Here is a 24,670-nt window from a genome sequence, read left to right on the forward strand (position 1 = left end):
AGAGGTATTCAAGGCAATAAAGACAATATTTTCAAGGAGAAATGGAACAGTAGCTGGAAGGGGATGTGGGTGGGAGAAATGGACGATGCTGGGGAATACATGGATAATTGCAGGAGCCTTGATCAAGAAACAGATAATGGGTGAGGTAGTAGAGGAAAACAGCCCCATAAGCACCAGTGGAGGTATGCCAGAGGTAGGAATATGTGGAAGGTCAAATTTTATACCGTATGTCTGTCCAAGACCTTCTCTTTGGACATGGATTAGTTTATTCTCCTCTGTGACTTTTTGTTGTTTCTGTTGTCACATTGGATATAGTAAGCGATCAGCCCCAATCCAAATTTTTAATAACTAAAGAAACAGATTAAAAAAGAAAGAAAGGAAGAAACAGAAAAACTTTGTTGTTGATGTCACCCCGAGTGATCTGCGGCTATATATTGAAATATCTGGCAAACGTTAGACCACAAGCATTAAACAGAACTGTGAGTAATAAATGGCGTTTGCGTTTTGTTTACACAGCTAACAAACACAATGGACTCAAAGCAAAGTGCAACAATACCAAATAATACTTCAAAGCCACTATAGCAACTATAATATTATATCTTAGTCACATTGTTTGGAAACACCCAACTACGTGGCTTATGCAGATAGATCACCTAGAATCCCAAGACAAACTTCAGATTGAATATCTCTAGTGACATTTATCACCCTAGTCAGAGGCACTCCCTTTGTCATATATCTCAGTTGACAAGCTGGTGGTCATCAGGTAGAAGAGTCTATCTGACCGAGTTATTGGCAACTGATGACATCAAGCCAAACCATTGAGCTTCTTGAGCTCTGGACAAATTAGTAACCTGTAAATGACATTAAAATTTATCCCAAAATTTCTCTGGGTCAGGTAATGGCTGTGAAAAGAAGCACCAAAATTCTCAGACCATCATCAATGACCAAAAAAGCCAATTGGTTTACCTAAATTAGTTTACTCTAGAGAGGTGGACAGCAGAGTAAGGTTAAGAGCACAGATTCCAGAGACAGAGTGCTCAGGTCAAATATCAGCTCCACAAACTGTAAACTGTGGGGAAATTGCTGAACATCTCTCTGCCTGTTGTCTATAAAATGAAGGTCATTAGTAGTACCTATTTGATGGGTTACGAGGAGGGTAAAGTGAACTGCTATATGCAATAATATACAATCTTGGAATTTCAAACTACACCAAAAATTAGCTTGAAGTAGCATAAAGATCCTCTGGGAATTCACAAAACCAGGGACTCAACACATTACTTATTTTGAGGGTATCAACTGTGCTCCAAAATTTGAGGACAATTAATAATGTACTTTGAAGAAATAATTGTAAATATTTTGATAGGAAAACAGACATATAACACATTGAAAATTCACATTTGAGGATAAGGCAAAGACTTGCAATAGACTGTATGTATGCTTGCTCTCTGAGGCTTAGTGTCCTCTTCTGAAACTTAAAGGGAACGCTGGCATAAAGCTTTGTCTGCTGAGTCACAGAGGAGATCTACAACCTATGAGGAAATGATGCTCTGAGGACTCCCCCATATTTACTAGATGAAATGGAGCTAGATGAGTGTATTGCTGCTGAAGGTTAAATAAACAGCAAGTGTGGGGTTAACAACTTAATCAAGGCTCCCGTCCACCTTGCCTTGGGTTGTGGGATCTCCCCTGAACAGTACTTAGTTTCCCAATGAGAGCTGCCAGGTTATAAGTACAGTATTTCTCAGAGGGAGAGTCCAGGATTCCCCATGGTATTTCTGAGAGCACTGTGGTCTCCACCCTGAACGCTGTCAAAGTGTCCATCCCTCCCTGCCTCCCCCACATCAGGTGGCTTGAGGCTCCCAGGGTTGTTCTAGCCAGACCTGTCACCACCTGTCCCTTACTTTTAGCCCCAGACTTAAAAGAGACAGAACTCCATGGATGAGAGAGATAAAGAAACAATTATATGGATAGCTTCCATTTCAAAAACTGTACTCATTGTAAGAGGAGGAAGGACTAGGTATGCCATCAGAAGGAGAATCTCAGGGTATTAAAATTTAAATTTGTATTACCTATAAATGCTGTGCTCTGACAATCAGTAAATGAAATATTGATTTGCTTGCCTAAAAAGTACTTTTATCTTACTATATGTGCAGTCTCAGGATGGACTTTGGGACAGTAGAGACATACAAGACAGAGACCACGCCCTCCAAAATTTATCTTATTTTATTTTTTAAAATGTATTTTATTGATTTTTTTACAGAGAGGAAGGGAGAGGGATAGAGAGTTAGACACATCAATGAGAGAGAAACATCGATCAGCTGCCTCCTGCACACCTTCTACTGGGGATGTGCCTGCAACCAAGGTACATGCCCTTGACTGGAATCGAACCTGGGACCCTTCAGTCCGCAGGCTGACGCTCTCTCCACTGAGCCAAACCTGTCAGAGCACCCTCCAAATTTTAAGATGCAATTGTAAAAACCAGGTACAAAGATTAGGAAGGATAACGAATAATAAGGCAACATGTAGGCTCTACATGAACAAAACAGGCAATATCTTAAACTTTGGAATGCTTTCTTCAAAGGAAATTTACAAGAAAGCCCAATATATAAAACTGATCAAAGCAAGCGATCTGGTAGACACTCTGTTCTCTACTGCCTGTCCTCAGCCTCAAACCCTGCCAGCACTCAGCCTTCAGAACACTCGAGAAGGACAGAGCGGTGCGCTTTTCAAGCATCACCCCCGACCAGGTAGGCATGGGCTCAATAGGAAGGAAGAACTGCAAAGACACAGATGTGGAGCCAGGAACAATGCTCCAGGTGTGCTTAGAGGACAAAAAATAAAAAGCACAACTGTCAGGAATAGAAGATTCGCGGATGGAAGGATTAGAAAAAAGCTGGCACCTTGAGTTCCCCTCTCTGACTTTAATTCTAATCTTGAAGAACAGGCAACATGTGCTGTGCAGCTGTGGCCTGGGAGGGCCGGATGAAGCATGAAGATGCGTAGCTCAAGAGCATTGTCCACCAACAGTGAGGTACACTTTCATCCCAGCCTGGCTTCTAGTCCTGGCTCTCACCCAAGGCCCTCCATCCCACGGGGTGATCCCTACAAAGGGAGGCACATGAAGATGAATGATTTAACCAAGATGCCCCCAAGGCTAAAATATCAAATAAAAAGAGTGGGAGTTCAAGGCAAGTGTTAGAACATGTGTCTCTGTTTAGACTCAGTGAGCCAAATTTCCCATTATTTCAAGAGGAAGAAACACTGCAGCATTTATAGCACTGTGTGAGCCAAAGAGACTATATCTACAGACCAGTATGCATTCCTACATCCATGATTTCACTCAGGGTTTTAACAAGAAAAAAAAAAATCACAAAGTAAATGGTGAGTGTTAAGTGCAGTTCCTATCAGGCTGGCAGGTATCACTATATCTGTCTCGTCCTTCCAAGGAACAGAGGTCCTGGGTTCCTCATCTCTGCCCTTCAGAGCCATGGTCCATGCCAGAAAACTAGAAGGGATGTGTTTGTACAACATCTGTGGAACTCTTATATCAAAACAGATTTCTGGGTTTTTGAGATGTATCTCAACTCTCTGCTCTCAGTAGCTCTGGTTGGACCTTTTTTTTTTTTTTTTAAATAAAAAGTCAAGTGTGAGGTTTGAGGTATCAGTGAGTTCCAAGGTGGACGGGGTGAAAGTTCTACCTAAGGAGTCCTGTACACCCAAATGATACAACCCTACATAGTAATAAGGACAGAGCTCCAAAAATCAACCACTGAAGTGAGATACTTAATCAGAGTGTCAGGGCAAAGACAAAAATGTCCCAGAAATGTGCAGCTGCTTGGATTGCCAGGACTGAAGACATTTTTGATCATCTTACTGAGAGCCTGCAAGACTTTGGGAGATGGTGCCATACACAACATATGAAGATATACCACTCAGGGCCAAATTTTAGAGAAAAGGAAAAAAATGGGGCTGAAGAAAAGCAGAAGACAGGTTTCACTGGAAAGGCCCATTTACTAGGGGGTTTATGGTTGGTCAAGACAGCGTTCGCAGCTAAGGAATTTCTATCTGCACCCATCCTTAAACACATTTACTCCCTTCATCTTCCACTCACCTCAGACTAGTTCTGATCCCATACTATGCTTATATTTGCATTTGGCCTCTAGTTATATTCAGATCGCCCCCCTCATCCCTTTAAGAATGCTGAAAGGTAGCCCTAGAACAAGGTTTAATTTGATCTATTTCTGCATGATTAATTGACATATTTGCATTATGAAAATTCTTTAAAGCATATACAAAAGTAGGCAGAATAGTATTATGAACTCCATATATCTTTAACTGGCTTCAAAGATTATTTTTACCAACATTGTTTTATCTATCTACTCCATTGTTTTTTTTCTCCCTCATTTTAAAAGTTAATAAAATTGGTATTAGAAGGCAGCTGCCTCATTCAAAGCTACTCTGTTAGAAGCAGATAAGATTATAATTTAGACCAAGTTTACAAAATTGGAGAAGGTTCTTTTGAGAGATTAAAACTGAGGGGAAACAAAATTTAAAAGACAAACCCTGAGTGAAAATCACTTCCCACCTTTTTCAGTAAACCCTCTCACCGCAAGAAATTAAAAAGATCATTAGGAAAATAGGTAAACAATATAATACATAGTAAATCTTTTCGGGCCAAGAGATGTATTTTTAAAATATTATTTCTAATGATTAGAGTGTTGTGTTTTTTTCTGTGGAATTTAAATTGCTAGCAAATGAAAGATTAATATTCCGCGAACAACAGTAACAAAAATCTGCATGTCTATGCTCAGTAATCTAAAAGGTAACATGGGGGAAAGCTTAATTTCTTAAATTGAAATTCAATGACTATCATTGAGAAGAGGGATAAATTTATGTTATCTTACACCACCCATATATCTTTTTTGGTGGAGATAGTGGTGGTATCTTTTTAAATATAGTTTTAAGAGAGCAAAGACCATTTCTTTTTGAGGTAACTAAAGCACACTTCCTAATTAAAACAGAAACAGACATCTGGTCTCGTCCCAGGACTGTGATCAAATGTTTTATTTTATAAAATCAGCAACCCAGATTATTGTATTTGTTGTTCCTCCATCTGTACTTTCAGTTCTGGCCTAATTTCATCCCCCTTCTCTCTCTACAGCATCCCCAAGTGCCTAAAGAATTCATGCCTGCTAAGTGCTCAGTATTTTAATTTTATTTTTCAATTCAAAAATATTTCCTATACAGAGAATGAACCTCTGTTGGTTTATTCGACACTCTTTGCATTCTTCACAAACCTTACCTTTCTCAGCTTTCCAGCTCTATATCCTTGCCCCAGCTCCATTCCATCTCTTTATTGATTTTAATGTTCTGACATTGAAAATAGTGGTAAGTGCTCTAAAATGTCCTAAGAATGATGTATTGTGCCAAATACTATGGGTATATTACTTTTTATAAATCTGTGACCACTTGGAACACTGAAGAAGGGAACCTATTTTAATGGTAGATGAGCACAGAACCTCTACACTGCTGAAATCTTGCAACTGAATCTCTGAGTCTCCAGGCACAAGCCAAACATTTAAAGATAGAACTTAAGTGTTTATTAATAAGAACCACATATTAATGCCACTTGATGCTAACAAAACCTTATCCTTACAGTGTATTACATTCCGACTTTGGAACGCTATGATTTTTATGTTTAATAACAATCTAAACAATGTTCATACACTATAGCACCCCCTACTGTTTGATGGATCTAAACCTCATGGACAATGTAATAGCAGCCCCTAAATTCGTTGGGCAAAGGAATGCTTCACACAGAATAGTCGCTAGCTAATTATTACCTCCATGATGGAGAGATCAAGTAGAAGTGGAAGAAGGCATAATTACTCTGTGAGAAATTCAGACTTGAGGAAAAATAGTGTATCCTGAAAGTGAAAACCTAAAATAATGGACCCGGGAAAACACAAATAAATCATTTTTTGTTAGTAAGTTATAGTTTCTACTCTTTGAGGTCTCTAGAAATAATAGTTAGCTGTAGCTATGTGCTATGATGGGTGAATCAAGCTAAAGTTTCTTCCATACATCTCAGTGAGGCAAGGAGGACACTGGTTTTCATTTCTTTTGCGTTTAAGTTATGGTTGCTTGACGTCAGCACTGTTGATATTGGGGCCAGATCATTCATTGCTGTTGGGGGGCTATCTTGTGCATTGCAGGGTATTTAGCAAACAATAGCATCTCCAATCCCCAGTGGTGGCAACCAAAGGAAAAAAAGGGGAGGCTCCAGACATTGCCAAATGTCCCTCAGTGTGCAAAATCATCCTCAGTTCAGAACCACTGTTTTAAGTTCTCAAACACACCCATCTGTGTGTAGCCTATTTTTCTTTTTTTAAAAATATATTTTATTGATTTTTTACAGAGAGGAAGGGAGAGGGATAGAGAGTTAGAAACATTGATCAGCTGCCTCCTGAACACCTCCCACTAGGGATGTGCCCGCAACCAAGATACATGCACTTGACCGGAATCGAACCTGGGACCCTTCAGCCCGCAGGCTGACGCTCTATCCACTGAGCCAAACCAGTTAGGGCAAGCCTATTTTTCTTATCATCCCCCACCCAACAAAAGCCAAACTCAAGATAACTTATGCATTTTGTTCTAATCTATAAATTTTCTTCAGTGAACAGTTTCAAAAATTTAAAAGAAACCATAAGCGGAATTGGTGACTTGCCTCTGGGATGATACATAAAAAGTGCTAAAAAAATGTTGGTTCCCACTCTCCCTTTTTGTTAAGGAATTTATAGCTTTTCAGGCTGATACCTATCATTTCAGATACCTTATTTTAAAGGTAAGCTCACATACTTTGAATATGGCATTGCATTCAAAATAATACAGCTAAAACTTGTGATTTCTTCTATCTTTTCTCTCTCTAAGAGCAATGCAAGTATTAACTTTTAGGAAGAACACCGGAATTAAATAAATACTTGCTTAGATCTTTAAAGGAAATGTTTTTTACACTTCAATGAATTCTTGCCAGGAGGTATGGTCTTAAAAACACAGCACCTTCAACAATGATATCTAACAGTAACAGCCCACTGTACTTAGGGCATCCCACCCAGTTTCTATAACAATACTTGAATTCATATAATTTGAATCCCAACTACCTAGTCTCTAAAGAAAAATCCCTTTCCTCATTCCTTAAAGTATTTTTAGTAATTTGTTGGGGGACAGAAAAGGTTACTAACATTTTCAATTACAGTTGACATTCAATATTATTTTATACTAGTGACCCAGTATATGGATTCGTGCACATTGAAAGGAAATTAATTAGAAGGTGGCTGGTGGGACGGGACTGGGCAAGACAGGCCTGACACACCCTGGAGCCAACCTCCTGCAGTCCCTGCCCAGTGTCTGTGGAGTGAGTGGGGTCCCTCTGGCAGGTGGGGTCCCTCGGCCTGGCCTGTGGGGATCAGGCAGACACCCGCTCTCCAACATCCCCCAAGAGGTCCTGGAGTGTGAGAAAAAAGTTGCTGTTGTACAGGGTGTGGAATGCAAACGCAAGTGTGCAGTAAACTAGATTCAGGGCCGACAGTGCCCCAGCAACAACATAACCCACGGCTCCCTCCTCTCAGGGTTTGGGGTGCATCACCTGAGAACCGCTGCTGCCAAGTCACTGCAGCTCGGCAGCTCCTGTGTTGAGCATCTGCCCCCTGGCAGTCGGTGTGCATCATAGCTATTGTTCGGATGATTGGACACTTAGCATATTAGCCATATATATATATATATATATAGATTAGTTCCAGGTGTACAGCATGTGGTTAGACAATTATATAATTTACAAAGTGATCCCCAATAATTCAAGTTTTACTTTATACTTTTAATAATGTTTTCTAAATTAAGAAATTAAAATTTGACATGAGACTTCAAATCCTAATGGACTAAGGATAAGATTTTACATCAGTTTTCTGAGACTCCTTAACTTTTTACAACTAGGAAATACTAGACATCGTTCAAGTACAGGCAGGGTTTAAGCATGCCAAGTAGTTGAGAAATCATCAGCAAAATATTAATCACAGCTGAAACCTGACAACATACTCTCCCATGTTCCTTAGGTACAATACATTCCAGCAATTAAAAATATATTTCATTTCCTCTAAGTGCACATTTAATCTGTCAAACTGGATGACAACACCATAAAGCTGCTGAAATTCTGAAACCCAATCTGTTAAACATCTTGAACAGCACTTCTCTGAAGAAGAGTTAAGAGAAATATATGTATCCTTTTCAGATGTGGAAAGGTATTAAAATTACACAAGGATTTCAAAATTACACTCTAAACTGCTTAATATGAGTAGCATTTAAAATTCCTGACCTAATTTTAAACTTCCATTTTGTGGGTAAATGGTACTCAATTTTCCTTGTGCTCCTAGGAATGGTAAAGGGTTTAAGATCCTTTTAGCAAACACAGGCATAAACTCTTAAAAACCATGGATTGTATCTTTAAAAGGTGTCAAAGGAAAAGCAGATGAAATGCTGTAATATCCACCCACTGTCACTTAAGACATACAGCCCACACACTCCAAACGCCAGCCAGCATCCTGCATCCACCCTTTCTTTCAAGCCCACTGCATTAGACCATGGAAACTCAGGATGTGTGGCCACAGCAGCCCCTGCTCTGGCACCGGCTGGCCCACCACGTGGTGTGGCCATGACCTTAGTCACACTTCCCCCTGACATCCTGTGAGTGGGCTCAGGCTGGAGCCAGACCTTCCCACTGAGCGGCCTGTTCTGCTCCTGGAAATGACAAACCCCAACTCCCTAAAACATTCCATTCTCCTCTAACATCAACAGAGCTTCCTGCTCCCCACCCCTCCTGAACAACAGGTCTTTGAATATCCTTCACCACCCTGGTCACACCTTTAACCATTTAGCTAATAAGGAAGGTATTTACAATTTTAATTCAGATTTTCATAGAAGCTTGTTCTCTGATTTTAACGAAATTATTTCAACTATTAGCACAATAGTCACCTCTCCAGGAATTATAAGCACATACAATATTTAGAATGGAAAATAGGGCACTGACAGATTTGTACAACAAGCTCTCTTAAAGAAGTACTTCACATAGTAGAAAGGGTGCTCTTTGGATTCAGATTTACATAAGCATTATCTTCATGGTCCTTTTTTAGTTGAATTAAAAAGATTTCAGAAATCTTTGACTTGTATATATAACTCTTTGGGAAAACTATCATTTTAATACGTTAATGATAAAAAAAATACTTCCCATTTAGTTTTAGTTGTAGAATCAAGTAACAAACAAATTTTGTTTCATTAGATGATGGATATAACTCTATTGATTGTCACTATTAATCTCACTTCCCTCCTAAAGTGTGCATGCAGGTCCTAAGGATGGTTTTTCAAGGGAAGACAGAAAGTTGGGTAGACTAACACTAAGAGAAGGGTTAATGCATCCATTGTCTACTAGACTCATAGTATTCTACATGTTCAAAATCAGACACAGAAGTTAGAGTTATGTCTAAGATAGTGTGAGCACACTGCATCCTGTCTTTCTCAGTGAACCAAACTATAAAACTTGGAGAGACTGCCTGAGCATCTAATTAAAGATTCTGAAAAAGTAAATAAAAACGGGCAAATTAGGAAAGACTAGAATTGAAGTAACACCAAACTGGAAATGAGTTTACCATTACTTTTCCTCCAATATGCCAAGACTGAACTCACATTGTAAACAGGCACTGGATGCTGAGAGAGAGAGAGGCAGACACACAGACTGTGGATGCCCTGTAGCTCTGGCTCAGGGAGCAGGAAAGTTAACTCCTAATGCTTGGAAAGTTGGAGAAATCCCCACTTTCCCCCATTCTTTTTATTCTCTCAGGCTACAGCTCACCAAGTGGAGATGGCAGCAGGCAGAACCAAAACTTTGAGGGAGGAGAACCTTTCTCTGGGTTCAGTGGAGCTGTGGTTCCAAAAGGTTGGGGTCAAACCCCACCATTTTTAGTTTCTGTCCTCCAGTTGCTTGGCCCCAGGGACATGGGCAGAACAGAGTAATGAAAACCCAACCTTTCTGGCTAAATGACCAAAATAGAAAAGCCCCACAGAATTGGAAAGTATTAGAGATTATGGATAAGAGGAAGCTTGGGAGAGAGACCCCCATAAAATGCTTATGGACTCCCAGGCTCACTCACAAGCTGTGCATGTGTGGATCTCATCCTAAACATAGTACAGAATACTTTGAAAACTGAATTGCTATGTCCCAGACTGGTCACTGGGGGATGCACAAACAAGACACGTGCAAATAGCACTGCCAAGGTTTGGCAAACTGAATTGACATCGGGACTACAGCTCACAGAAGGTGGATCAGAGCTTGCTCTGAACCTAACCAAGTCGACAGCTTGCGAAAACAAATACCAACATCCTTTATGAGATTTAAACAAGATCCAAAGTCTCATAATATGATATTCAAGATGTCCTGGATTAAACCCAAAATTACTCAGCATGAGAAAAGACAATGAACAGATACCAATGCTGAAATGACACAGATGTTAGAACTATCTGACAAAGACCTTAAAGCAGCTATTGTAATGCTCCAGCAACCAATCACGAGTAATCTTGAAACCCGTGGAATAATAGAAAGTCTGAGCAAAGAGATAAAAGCTATGAAGTAGACTGTTGGAAAATTTAGAACTGAAAAATAAAAGACCTGAAATAAGAACTCACTGGATGGGCTCAATGCAGCATGGAGATAAAAGTTAGTGAACTTGTAGATAAATCCTTGTAAAAATTAGCTAATCTGAACAAGAAAAGACAATTTAAAAAAACAACAACAGAGCCCCAGGAAATTAGAGGACAATAACTAAAGGTCTGCCATTTGTGTCATGGAAGTCCCAGAAAGGCAGGAGAAAGAGTGCATACTTTAATAAAATAATAGCTGAAAACTTTGGAGACATAAATCTATCAATTCAAACAGCAGAGTGGACCACATCTAGAATAATCTCAAAGAAAAATGTGCTAAAAACAAGAGACAAAGAAAACAATCTTGAAAGAACTAAGAGAAAAATGGCATATTATCTATAAGGCTATGAATTTCTCACTAAATATGACAGGGGAGAGAAAGAAGTGGCACATCATTTTTAAAGCACTTATGGAAAAGAAATGTCAACACAGAATTCTATGTCCAGTGAATATATCCTTCCAGATGAAAGTGAAATTCAGGGAACCTCATATAAAGGAAAACTAAGATCATTCATTAGCAGCTGACTTTGTCTAAGTTTATAGCTAAAGAGGGTTCTTTAGTCAAAAGGGAAATGATGCCCCCAAAAACAGGATGAAGAAAGAGCAAAGGAAATGGTAGATATCTGGGCAAATATAAAACACTATATTCCTCTTGAGTTCTTTGTTAAAAGCAAAAATTCTAACATTTTCTATGGGGTTTTCAATGTATGCAAATATAACAGATAAAAGTAAAAAAAGAAGGGAGGGCAAAAATACCTATATGGTGGTAAGGTTTCTATAGTCCACTAAAAGTGGTAAAATGTTGATTCTAAATTGTCAGTGAAGTATGTATATTGCAATCCCCAGAGCAAGCACTAAAAAGGAAAAAAAAGATACGAAGAGATATACAAGAGACCAATCAAAATGAAGTGCTAAGAAATATTCAAATAGCTCAAAAGAAGGCTGAATACAGGAAACAGAGAAATGAAAATAGAATAAATAGAAAACAAAAAATTATAGGCACAAATCTCAGCATAACATAATAAATAATGACATTAAACTCAAATTGTCTAAACATGTAACTTAGAAGACAGAGACTATGAGAATGGATAAAAATATGAAGCAACTACATGCTAACAAAATCTCACTTGAAATATAGCAGTAGCTAGGTTAAAGTGAAAGAATTGATGAGGTTTAAGTGTAAAGCTGGCCAGAGAAGGCCACAGGGTCACCACCCCACTCCCACCAAAGCAACTGCCCTCTGAACTCCTTTCTGGGATTCCTCCATTTTATGCGCAGCAAATATTCAGGCATAGGTTAAGTGCTGACATGGCTTCTGCCCACACGTAATGAGCAGTCTTTTAAATTCTTTTATTATTTTGAAGAGAATTCAGCTGCTACAGAAAAAAATTGGAAAATACTGCCCTCAGATGTCCCAAGGGAGGTGACTCGGGTTCTGGCATAGATCTCTTTGGAAAGGCAAGGGGCCAGCCATTCCCAGCCTAAGGGCACTTCAATGGAGTCAGCCTGCATTTGGAAACAAAGTTGTGGCGGTCAACTCACTGGCTACAGTTCTTCCTCCATTTAGTCAGACACAAACGGAGACTCATAAAGCTGAAAGCGACCTTATGAATCTCCCTGCCCAGGCCTTCATTTCACAGATGAGGAGACTGTGGTCTAGATGTGGGAAGTGACTGGCCCAAGGGCGTATACCTTGCTGAGGCAAAAATGGAATTGGAGCCCAGTTTCCTGGGTCCCAGCACAGTGCTCTCTCTACATTACACATAAAACAAGTATTGATTGGACAGCTATATACATGAGGCAATGCGATGACTGTTTCTGTCGTGGTGTCATTTGAACTTCAGTTGGAAATATAGACATTAAGTAATTACACAAATAACTAAGATGGAAATGAGTGTTAAGTTACTAAGGATAAAGGAGAAATGTGAATACGTTGCCTTAAGAAAATCTTCAAGATATAATCCACCACCAGTAGCACCACATTCATAGTGATTTCAATGGGAAAGTTTCACCTTGGAAAGTTGATGTATTATCATATGTGATCTTTCAGTGATTAAGTGAAATTTCATGGTAAGTCTGCAACCTAGACAGTGCTTTTGTCTTACATCTGAAGCACAATCTTAGATAGGTACATGGAGGAAATGTCACATTAGGATACTGAGAAACTAGAAAAAAGATGGGCACTTAAAGTTATGATTCTAGCCATGGGCACGTTGCTTTGTTGGACCAGGATAAAAGAGCCATTGTGAGGTGAATCCAGCCAACTATGACGGACAGACTGCAGGGGAGGTAGCCCTGGAGCCACAAAGGCTTGAAACAGGCTCCAGCAAACATAATGACGTACTTCACACAGCAGGAACTCTCTGCTAAGTAGACCAGGTAGTTCTGAAGACCAGGAAATGATTGCATCTAGGGTTCTATGTTTCAAAAGGACACGATGGAACTTGAACAGATAAAACTTCTCATTTTATCTCAGAATCTGACAGGTATAACACTTTCAATGGGGAAAATTCTGGGAAAATTGACAAGTTATTCTTTTGGAAGATGTTTCCCCCACAACTGGCACTCTCATGGTGGAAGCACGTAAAGTGTCTCTGGTTTCCCCCTACACTTTCAAGGGATAAACGCAATCATGAAATCTGAGACTTGAGGTAAAACTGGTCATTATGTTGCAGATAGCAAATTACTACATAGGAGAGTTTAATAAACCATACTCAAGTCTGTAGCCCAAGAACTGATCATTCTATTATAATAGGAAGTCTGGCTCTTAACTATATCAACAACAAAAAATACAGAGTGGGGTGAGGGGGACTGGATAAAAGAAGGTGAAGAGATTAGCCAAAGAACATATATGCATAGCCCATGGATACAGACAAGTGTGATGATGGCCAGAGGGGAGGGGGCGGGGGCTGGGTGGCAGTGGGTAAAGGAGGGGAATGGGGGACTTCTGTAATAGTTTTGGCAATAAAAAGTTTAATCAAATTCAAAAAAATAGTATACAATTCTGTATGAAGTATAGAGCCTTTTGGAAGAAAAAAAAGTAAAGTCATTTAGAAGGAGGCTGAGATAACTACTAGAAGAGATGTTCTAGAAGCTTCTAAACTACATTGCAAAGTGAGTTAACTGAACAAATAGTTTGCAACAGAAAAACAGAAGTAACTGTCAGAGATTGTCACCACCGTGCTTAGGATTCAGGACACAGAAGTACCAAACTGGTGTCTGACCACCTGCCAGGGCCCCCTGCTTATCATTTCAAAAACTAAAGATTTTTAAACATGTTTTATGTATTCAGCTTAAAACTGACCTTTATACCAGCCAATCCTTATGGGACAGAAGTAATTTATCATCATCACAACAGGCTCTAACAATTGAAAGCAGCAGCTACCACAAAGGCTTACGGAAATCTCCCTTCTTGAAATTTATTAATAATAGAATGGATTAGTTCACATTTCCTCAGACCCTAAGTAACCTCAGAAGTACCCTGTTAGTTCAGTAATTCTGTGAGTCAATGGGAAGATGACATGATAAATCTTGGGTTCTCTGTTTCAATGCCTTCATAGTGAAGAAGGGACAAAATGAAATATGCAGATACACAGATAAAGCTTCTAATTCTATCTCAGGACTTGATAAAAATAATACTTGTTTTTATATATTATCACTGCTGCATCCAGAGCACACGGTACAGAGTCTGGCAGATAGTGGTTCCTCAAAAATGTTTTTATGAATAAATACACAATCTCACTATTAAGACAAAAATTCTTCAAATCTAAAAATACATGCCCTGAAAATCAGTATGTTGTTATTTATATTGACATGCAAGTAAGAAAGGACATATCAAACATCCATTTTTAAAATTTTTCTCTTGGTATGGTTTGGTGAAATCAGATAAGTGAGATTAATGCATAGCCTTTATTGTCTACTAGTTATGTGATCTTGGGCAAATGACTTGATTGCCTGTCTTAAGTATCTATAGCCTCATATCTAAAACAAGGCAAATAATATCATCCTCAGTGTGGTGGTAAGGATTAAATGTGTTCATACTGTCCCCAAATGAAGACCTGTGAGAGAGTATGAGAAAACCTCTCATATTCTCAGACCTCAAACATGGATTCTGAATAGAGGTTTATGTCATCCATGTCACTTCCTAAGTTTCTTCCCCAAGAAACCAGTCCTCCACTCATTGCAGCGAGAATTCTCTACTTTGGCTGCAGATTGGAACCCTAGGAGAGCTTTCCAGACAGAGGACCTGTTCACTGTGACTGTCCATTGGTGGGTGGGCAGACAGAGCTGTCTGGTAGGGTCCTCTACCTGACCTTGAGTTGCTGGGCCCTGTGTCCTCCAGGAGGCCAGGTACTTGGGGACAGAGAGGCACCAAAAAGGAAGCACTCAGAACACAGGGAGCGTGATGTTTCAGAGGCGAGTGAAAGGCAGGAACAGCACAGAGTATACAGGGAAGAATGTCAACGCCAATTAGGAGCACATGACCTCTTCCTCAGAGAAACATCCTTAATTTAACCAGTAAATGAAAGACCATTTGGAAGTAACTTTTACAAGCTGTGATATGACAGAAACTTCAAGTGAATATATACCTAAGCTTTCCAAAAAAACAGATCTGAAATTGGCTGGTTAATTTCATTTAAACCATAACATATGGATAGACCTAAATGCTGCTGAAAGCCTCCATTTTAAAAGCAACACATGTAATTTTTTTCTATGTAAGTTTAACTTTTTTTTAAAAAAAAAAAATCTTAAGTGATGTAATCTGTAGGTCAATACTCACCAAGCTGAGCAAAAGCATTTCTCTTCAACAGGGCACCAACTAAGTAGAAGCTGTTCTCATCTTTACCTCCTGAATAAGCCATATGCTACTTTAGTTCTTCAAGGATGTTGCAACCTTTCAGGACTCAGTTTCTCCATCTGTTAAGAAAAATAAGAAAGGAATGGATCTAGTGAAAACACTATGCTTCACTTCTGAAAACAGAAATCATTGTTAGGCCAGGTGTTTTATTAACAAATATGCATTCTCTTTTTATATGTGTTACCTGAAAAGGTTTAAAAATAACACAATGACTTAATGCAGACTTAAAGGAAAATTACCTAGATACCCCTTTCACCCCCAAACAGTACAAATCACATTTCCTCCTCCTTTTCTTTTAATCACTTTCCTGAAACTCCATCTCCCAGATGCCACAAACCTTTCTCAATTAGCCAAGGCCTGCCTTCAGATAGAATAAATCTACTGACAGGCTGGGAGCCCTCTTCCTAAGTATGTGGTTGCTGGAATCACATAAGATGATCACAGTATTGTATCAACAGCTTACCCAGGCCCCAGCGCTGCATGCTAAATCACCCTTGCTTAAGCCCATAGCTAGGAGTGGAAGATGTCCAGAAGGCTGGTTCATTTCATATAACATCACCACATTGGAGTTGATTTGGGAAAGATGGGTGTGGAGCAGCACTAAAGGAAAACATTATACCCTCTGTGGAAATTCCAGGCCTTTCTGCTGCTTTCAGGTACACTGCACTCATTATATTCAGGGGATAAACCTACACAGTGTAAAAGGCAATATTCTAGGTAATGAAGCCACAAACCAATAAAATCAGCATCAGATTGTGCCTCTCCCATTTGTTATTCTCATTTTCATATACAGCATCTTCTAAATTGAACCAGTACCCTTCAAACCATTACATTAATTGGGGCAAAAAACGATGCTGTTTAAGGACCAAAAGTCATTTTTATTTTAAAAAACAACTTGTAATAGAAATATCTCTTTCAATATACAAAGCAGCAAAAAGTCAGTCTTGAACTCTTGGAATAGAAGGTCAAACTACTTCAAAAAAACTAGATAAATATATATGGTGTTCAAATGTGACAAATAACTTGAGAGCATTTGCAAGCATTTAAGGTATCAACTTATGAAGAATAAAAGATTTGATATAATTTTAGAAGATTTGTCTTTTGTTTCAAAATTTTGGTTACTGTCATAATAAAAAAATGTTGGCAAAATGAGGTTTAATTTTCAATTGCTATATAATTTATTGACCCTTTTCTACCTGCCAGTATGCATGAAACTGCGGCTCAAGTTCAGGCAAAATATGTAACTTCCCTATGGCTCAATTTTCTTTTAAGCAAAATGAGAAAATTGTCAAGTAATAAGTAAAACTGATAAAGCACTTTACAAATATAAAAAAGCTATTTTAAAAGATTTTTGGGGAAATAAAATGTATAAGCAGGATAAATATTTCTAGATAAAAAATTCTCATTTTAAAACCACCTTTTAATTTTCTAAGTCTCCTATATTATCAGATGTATTTTACAACAGACACAATCCTTACAGAAATATTTTTAATAAACACTCTTGAATTGGGGAATTGTCTCAGATTGGAGACCAAAAGAGACATGATGACTAAAAGCACCATGGGATCCTGAATAGAATCCTGGAAATGAAAAAGAACTTAAGTGGAAAAACTGGTGAAATCCGAATAAAGTCCAGAACTTAGTGGTTTTGTATCACTGTTCATTTTCTGGTCTTGATAAGTGTACCACTGTTAATACAAGATTGAGGAAGCTGAGTAATGGGTACATGGGAACTCTGTGTACCAATTTTGCAACTTTTCTGCAAATCTAAAATTAGTTCCAAATAAATAAGTTAAAAAACACTCTTTAAGAAAATCAATTGTTAGATGTTTTATTAAGAACCTAAATCTAAAATAGTTTAATACAATGCATGTGAAATGATTCCACTAGATGGCACCCTATTTTCTTCAGACACCTCTTTTCACATGTCTGTCATCATCACATGATGTAAATTCTTCTTGAGCTTATTTCATAGTTGCAATAGATTCTGCGATTAACTCATTGCATAAAACAATGTTTGCTTTATTTTCTTGAATGTCCTCTTCCAGGATTTAAGCTTCATTATCTTTCCAGAAATTTAAGATAACATTTAGAAAGTCTGTCATTCAACCCACTTATTGAGCCCTTACTTTGCGCCACATGATCTCTACATCTGAGGCAACCCATTCTCTTTAGTGATGGCCAACATTAAAAACTTCCCATCCTCCTGCACACTTGAAAATTGCATTAGATTCAGAGCAAGGAGCAAAAAATGTTTTCCCATTGACCTTTACTGCGCAAAGGAAGGGCTAGCTATTCAATAACTTCTAGATTCATTTTTTATGTCTAAGCTAAAAACCTAAGTTCATTTGAAAGTTAAATCCAAATATATACGTCTACCAGTTCCAGTACAGGCTGGTTTCTGCGCTCCAAACTTATTTATCTGCAACATTTCCTGCCCATCAGTAACCTCCCTGTAAAACATTCCTGTCATCCATGCTCCTCAACTTGCCACAGCTCTCTGTTAAGAAGCACTAAGAAACCCAAGACAATGAGTTTCATGCCATCCTGAAGTTTCATTTTAGCAAAGATATTTCAAACATTGCTAATGTGACTTTTTTAAAAAAAGGATTAAACCTGTTTGGGGTTGCTTATATGTCAAAACGAAAATAGAGTCATGCCATTTACTAACTTATTCCCAAGTTCTAAACTTACATAAGACAAGAAAACATTCACTTTCTGAATTTTACAGAGTAAGCACTTAGTATACTTCAGAAAGAATTGGAAACAATGATTCTAAATGAGAAAGTAAATACTTGTAACACCTGGCCCTAGCCAAAACCAAAAGACATAGAAACAGGGTTACCCTCAACTTGGACTAAAGTACCCTGCAAAAGACCTCAGGCAATTCTTAAATCAAATATCCATATAAATCTCCCTCTGCATTTATTTCTCATTTACCAACAAAACCTATAAAGGATAGATTATAATAACCAAATTGGATCTTAAAAATAATTTCCTTTTAAATACAATTTTCTCCAATTGTGAAAGCAATTTTTTTAGAAGAAATTTTCCTTCAATACAACACAAAGCTCTACAGTATGGTTTTTCTGGTGCTCTAAACTTCATCTAAATTTATCACCAGTTTTGAGGGAACAGGCTGTTAAAGTTAAGACATAATTACTTATATTATCTCCAACTTTAAAATGCAAAGATATACTTTTTCATGTTGAATTCAACTGAGGGAAATATATGCTTTAATAAGAATTTCAATTTGCTATTTCTAAACCATTAGGTTTCTTTTTTTAAAAAAAAATCAAAACTGTTCATCAACTTGTCTATGACCTCAAATTTATTTAACAAATATTCCATCTAATTAATTGTCCAAAGACCTTTAGAGAATGTCTTCACCAAGAAAACATGATATTGGTCTCTCCTCTTCATGCCATTCAAATTCATACACTTTGAGATACTAAATTATTTATCTAAAGCTTTACCCAAATGAGTAGAACTTGAGATTATTTTCCATACATGTGGATTATATTCCATATACATTTTACATGTAAAATATATATTTAAGAGTGAGCCCTAAATGGTTTGGCTCAGTGGATAGAGCACTGGCCTATGGACTGAAGGGTCCTGGGTTCGATTCTGATCAACGGCAAGGGCATGTACCTTGGTTGCAGGCTTGGCATGTGTGGGAGGCAACCAATCGATGTGTCTCTCTTACATCGATGTTTCTCTCTCTGTGTCTCTCCCTTTCCTTTCCGTTCTCTCTAAAAATCAATGGAAAAATATCCTTGGTGAGGATTCACAAAAATTAAAAAAAAAAGTGACCCAAGCCCCTGGAAATCTCAAGTAACAAGAGAAAACAAAACAAAACAACAACAACCACAAAACCAATGGAAAAATAAGCTCATTTAAAGATATTGGCTAAAAATTACTCAGTCATGTCATATGTTTAGCTAATGACATCAAAATCCCCAAGACATATCTGGATAAATCCAGCTTTAAAGTATGGTTTATGATCTTATTTCTTTGATCAAATAATAAGTGTCTGATCACTGGGTTAGGTGGGTGCTGGTATTACAATAATAACCCACAACATGGTGCCATTGTCCGTATGGAGTTTAATTCTAATGAGGATAAGAGACCAGTCAATAATCAATATCCACAAAAATAAGACAGATACTATGATAGAAAATGACAGAAAATCCCTTTATCTGGCCCAGGGTCAAGTGATATTAGAGGAAAGGAGTTCCAAGGAAAATACATAACATTTAAAATACTTTCAACATGAATGAAAACAAATTTTCTGATTAAACGCTCATAATTGAAAATCCACAACAGACTTTCCTGTCTTCACATTTTGGTCAGTTGTATTTTGCTCTATTTATATGCTATAATCTTTTGTTTAAAAAGAAGATAGCATCTATGTTTATGAAAAGGATGGTTGGTCAGTTCTTATACTTTTATACCATGTTTAGAAACAAAAGCTAAGAAAATAAATTCAAACAAACCTTTTGTGTTTCCAGTTCATAAACATCACCACCGACCTCTTAAAAAAATCAATTGATCTTTCTTGCTTACCACTGGCACTTCTTCAATGCAAAACCACACACAAGTTTATCTGCCATGAATTCCCCCCAGGAAGCAAGTGGAAAAGAAGCCGTACTTGAAAGAACTCTTAACTTCCCCCAAGATGACTCCTTTAGATATAGGAGAAACAGAACTTTGTGGGGATGAACTGAACTACTTCCAGATTTCCCAGAGAGAATCCTTACTTGTGACCAGTTCAGCTGCCTTTAGTATTATACAGCCTTTAAATAGCCTCTCTTCTACTTATATTCCTTCTAAATTCACTATTGTTACTCATTTATGAGTACACTGGTATTAGCATAAGTCAATTACTCACTATATTTTTAAAACCACCAACTCCCCACCTCCCTGTTTCCCCCCCTCTGGTATTTTGCAACACTTAAGAACATGAGTAACTATACACAAGAAATGTTGTTTGCCCTTTTTGCTTGTTTATGGTTTAAACAGTAACCATATCCCATTAATAAAATGAGTGCAATTCATCATGGTCATGGCTTCTCGTGAAAAGGTGATATTTGTGTTTAAACATTCAGATTAAAAATTTATTCCACATATGTTCTTTGATCATCATTTCTCACAAATCTATTTAGAAAACAGTTCACACAAATTCTCTTATTTCAACAAATCAATAAATGAGTACCATTCTTTCTTTTGACATAAAGGCACTACTAGTATAGTATGATTTCTGTTAATCACGTGTGAGGAATGCAAAATAATCGAGAAAACTACAGACTGTAATAGCCTTTTTAAGTTGTCTGTCAATGAAGGCCTGATATAATTGACCCAATTTATCTTTTCAATCTTATCTGCCAAGTCTTCCTGAAATCTGCCATCCATTCATGCTGGATTGAAGGAAAAAGCATCTCTGCTGAGAGCAATCCACAGGGACCTTGGAAGCCCTCCTCTCTCCCTCTTTCCATACACACCCAACCAACCACCTCAAAGCAGATGCTCCTCCAGAAACCTTTTCTAACCACTGGAGCTGTCAGCCACTGCCTCCCCTCTAAACTCATATTACACTGTCTTAACACTTCATGACCTATCTCATAAACATATCTTTTCCCAAGTAAACAGTACACTCCTTCTAGAGATTCTATCTTTGACATTCTCTGTTTTACCCACAGCAACTGGCATTTGGGGGCACAGAAGTAAATATTTGAAAAACCAAATCTCCATTCTCCCCTCCTTTTAAAAGCAAGACATCACACAGACCCGGAGCGTATTCTTGTCCTACCTGAGTCTGGGGTTTCAACTAAAACAAATAATGGAAGTGAAGATTCCCCAGTAAAACAGTGATAAACAGAAATCAACACCTGCATCTCTCCATTTTTCTAATGAGCATGACAAATGTACCCTTCATAACACTAAAGCAGTGGTTCTCAACCTTCCTAATGACGCAACCCTTAATACAGTTCCTCATGTTGTGGTGACCCCCAACCATATAATTATTTTCATTACTACTTCATAACTGTAATGTTCTACTGTTATGAATCATCATGTAAATATCTGATATGCAGGATGTATTTTCAGGGGTTGCGACCCACAGGTTGAAAACCTCTGCACTACAGTAATCTGCCACTTCATAAGGACCTTTAATTCCACATGGACACACACCACCATGGATTGCCATGGAATTGTCTATCAGGACTTTGTAGAATTGCTATACTGAATTCCTTATATAATTTCTAAAAATTCTGTGACTAACCAAAAGCTTGGTTTTGTAAAAAAGAAAAATGGTTTTGTAAAAGCTGACAAAATGATAGAACATACAGCACTCTACACTGAGGATTTGTGCATTTACATTTTAAAAGATTTAATCGCATGTAAATTTTACCTAAAAAAATTGAAAACCAAATACTCAACTTATAATGCAGAAGCATTCAGGAGTGTTTTTAAAAACACATAAAAAAAGATGGGTTCATGGATGGCAAGATGAGTACCTAGATGGTTAGAGATTTGATCAAGCAAATATCTTAAAATGCTAATAATCTCGTTGTTAAGCATATGTGCTCACTATAAAATTCAACTTTCCTGTAGACTTGGAGATTTTTATAAAAAATGTTAGGGGACAAAATCAACAGTGTAAACTTATTTTTAAAGCCACACACACACACACACACACACACACACACACCCCTTGCTAAAAATATTTTAAAATATTTATTCTTGCCTCCAAATTGGCATCCACAAAGCAGAAAGTCTTTGGCTACCATCTGCCTCCTAAAGCAGATCCCTCACCCTGGGGAACAGTTTGGGTCAGGGCCCTCCCCTGACTCACACCTGAGAATCAGCTGAGCACCCTGCCCCTTGGCAGGACCTGAATGGGCACCTCCTCCCCAGCATTCTGTCTCAGGAGGCAGGATGGTACCCGTCCCCACTGCTGCGGAACTAGGCACCTGCTCCTGAGCCCACTCTGTTCACCCTTCCAACTCTGTCACTGAAGTGCCCCAGGGTCGATGATCTCCAGGGAGCCATTATCAGCACACAGCATTGCTCCAGACACTTTTGGTTTCTCTGTAAGCCTCTGGGCATTTCCCTAAGCGTTTCTCCTCCCCTCACCCGCCCAGCATCTCCCTCTCTAGCTTTCCTCGGAGAAAATCAAAAAAGCAGAGAAAGGCAAGGGACTCTGCAATTATGAACCCAGGCATTTGCAGTGATGGAGTGGAGACCACATGCTCTGTGTGCAGTCCAACAACCTGCAGTAGAAAAGAAAAAAAGAGGGGCTCCCACCCTCTGTTGTTCTTCACACTTAGCCAAGGATAATGAGAGACAGGGAAGGAGAAAGGCTCATTCTTACTGCTCATACCTGCAGCGACAGGAAACTGCTGACATTGTGGTATCTATAAGGACAGGGACCCCAGCCCCTATTCCATATCAGGCTTCCCCATCCCTTCATAATCTTGCTCATAACAAGAGGCAAGTAAAAAAATAAGTGAAAGTAATTCTGCATAATTCAGTCTCCCAAACCATGTGACCACGTGTTCTTTCAAGTTAACCTTTGTCTGCTGGTTGTCTGACAACATTTAAACTAAATCTAGACCACAGAGCATATTGCTAGTGTTTTCGCTTTAGCCAGAGCTGCTTCAATTCTGAGTTGGGGCGGGAATTCACAGAGAAGCTGATCTGTGAGAAAAATCCAGAGCCCAATGAGGAAACCTACTACTCCAGTGGTTCTCAACCTTCCTAATGCCGCGACCCTTTAATACCGTTCCTCATGTTGTGGTGACCCCCAATTTCATTGTTACACATTGAACATAATTAAAGCATAGTGATTAATCACAAAAACAATATGTCATTATATATGTGTTTAACGATGGTCTTAGGCGATGCCTGAGAAAGGGTCGTTCGACCCCTAAAGGGGTCGCGACCCAGAGGTTGAGAACCACTGTACTGCTCTGTCCCTATAGATCATCCATCCTTTCATGCTATAATAACTCCCTTTCCACTGTCTGCCACTTTTCCCTTATCTCTTCCCATTCTAGTGAAGTATACACACTTAGGAGAAAAGCTTTCCTAAGAGCACTTTACAGAAAGACACTACCTTCACAGATGAATGAGTAAAGAAAATGTGGTATATACATACAATGGAGTATTATTCAGCCTTAAAAAAAGAACTCCTGTCACATGGATGAACCTTGAGGGCATATGCTAAATTAAATAATCCAGTCACAAAAAGACAAATACTGCATGATTCCATTTATAAAAGTTATATAAAGTAGTCAAACTCTTAGAAAGAGAAAGTAGAATGGTGTTTGCCAGTGGCTGGGGAAGGGGGAAGGGAAAAGGGATATATTGTAAGATAACTAGTATAGGTTTTGTTTTGCAAGATGGAAAAGTTCTAGAGATCTGTTGCACAACAATGTGAATACAGTTAACACACCTGTACTATACATTTAAAATGGTTAAAATGGTAAATTTTATGTTCACCACAATTAAACACGTTACCTTCCCTCTACATTTTGGATACTCTAAATCTCCAATTTAACATTTTGAAATTAAAAACCAAAACAAATATTTGAGGGTTTTTTCCTTATTGAAAATGAAAAATCCTCAAATTAAATTGCTTTGAAGATTCAAGAACAATAATTATAAAGCACTTGAAACTATCAACCATCACTTGTGACAAACTGTCATGTTAAGCATGCATGACATTTTCATAGCAGGAAGGATCCTGACATTCGTCTCGAAGGTATGTGTGGTATGCTGAATTGGCTTCTAAATCAAATGAGGTTGATGATATGTAGCCTTTTAGCAAAGGAAGGATATATCACAAGACAGTCTTACAGACTGAACACTGTGGCTATTATAACAAAGGCAGCAAAATGAATAATTCACGTGGAGATGGAGCATACAAGCATTAGGAGCAACTGGGACTTCATGAATGGTTCCCGCACTAAGAAGAAAGATAACTCTGGAGTTGACAGAGTAAAAAGGCAGGGCAAATTTTTATTCATCCAGCCTTCCTTTCAGAAAAGGCTAAACTCAAAGGAA

At 38.3% G+C, this 24,670-nt stretch overlaps 1 long non-coding RNA gene across 5 annotated transcripts in view; it reads right to left on the reverse strand.

Annotated features, from left to right (window-relative positions):
- LOC107182605 overlaps nucleotides 1–24,670 on the reverse strand; it is an 87,661-nt gene that overhangs the window by 29,102 nt on the left and 33,889 nt on the right. For 4 of the 5 annotated variants that reach the window (XR_001513326.1, XR_001513327.1, XR_001513325.1 and 1 more), the window contains one exon: nucleotides 15,524–15,660. This is a non-coding gene — a long non-coding RNA (uncharacterized LOC107182605). Of the gene's footprint in view, nucleotides 1–12,074; nucleotides 12,250–15,523; nucleotides 15,661–24,670 lie in introns of those variants that run through there. The other variant, XR_001513323.1, reaches the window with a different exon arrangement.

The sequence above is a fragment of the Myotis davidii genome, unplaced genomic scaffold, assembly GCF_000327345.1.
Source record: "Myotis davidii unplaced genomic scaffold, ASM32734v1 scaffold411, whole genome shotgun sequence".
Lineage (NCBI taxonomy): Eukaryota > Metazoa > Chordata > Mammalia > Chiroptera > Vespertilionidae > Myotis > Myotis davidii.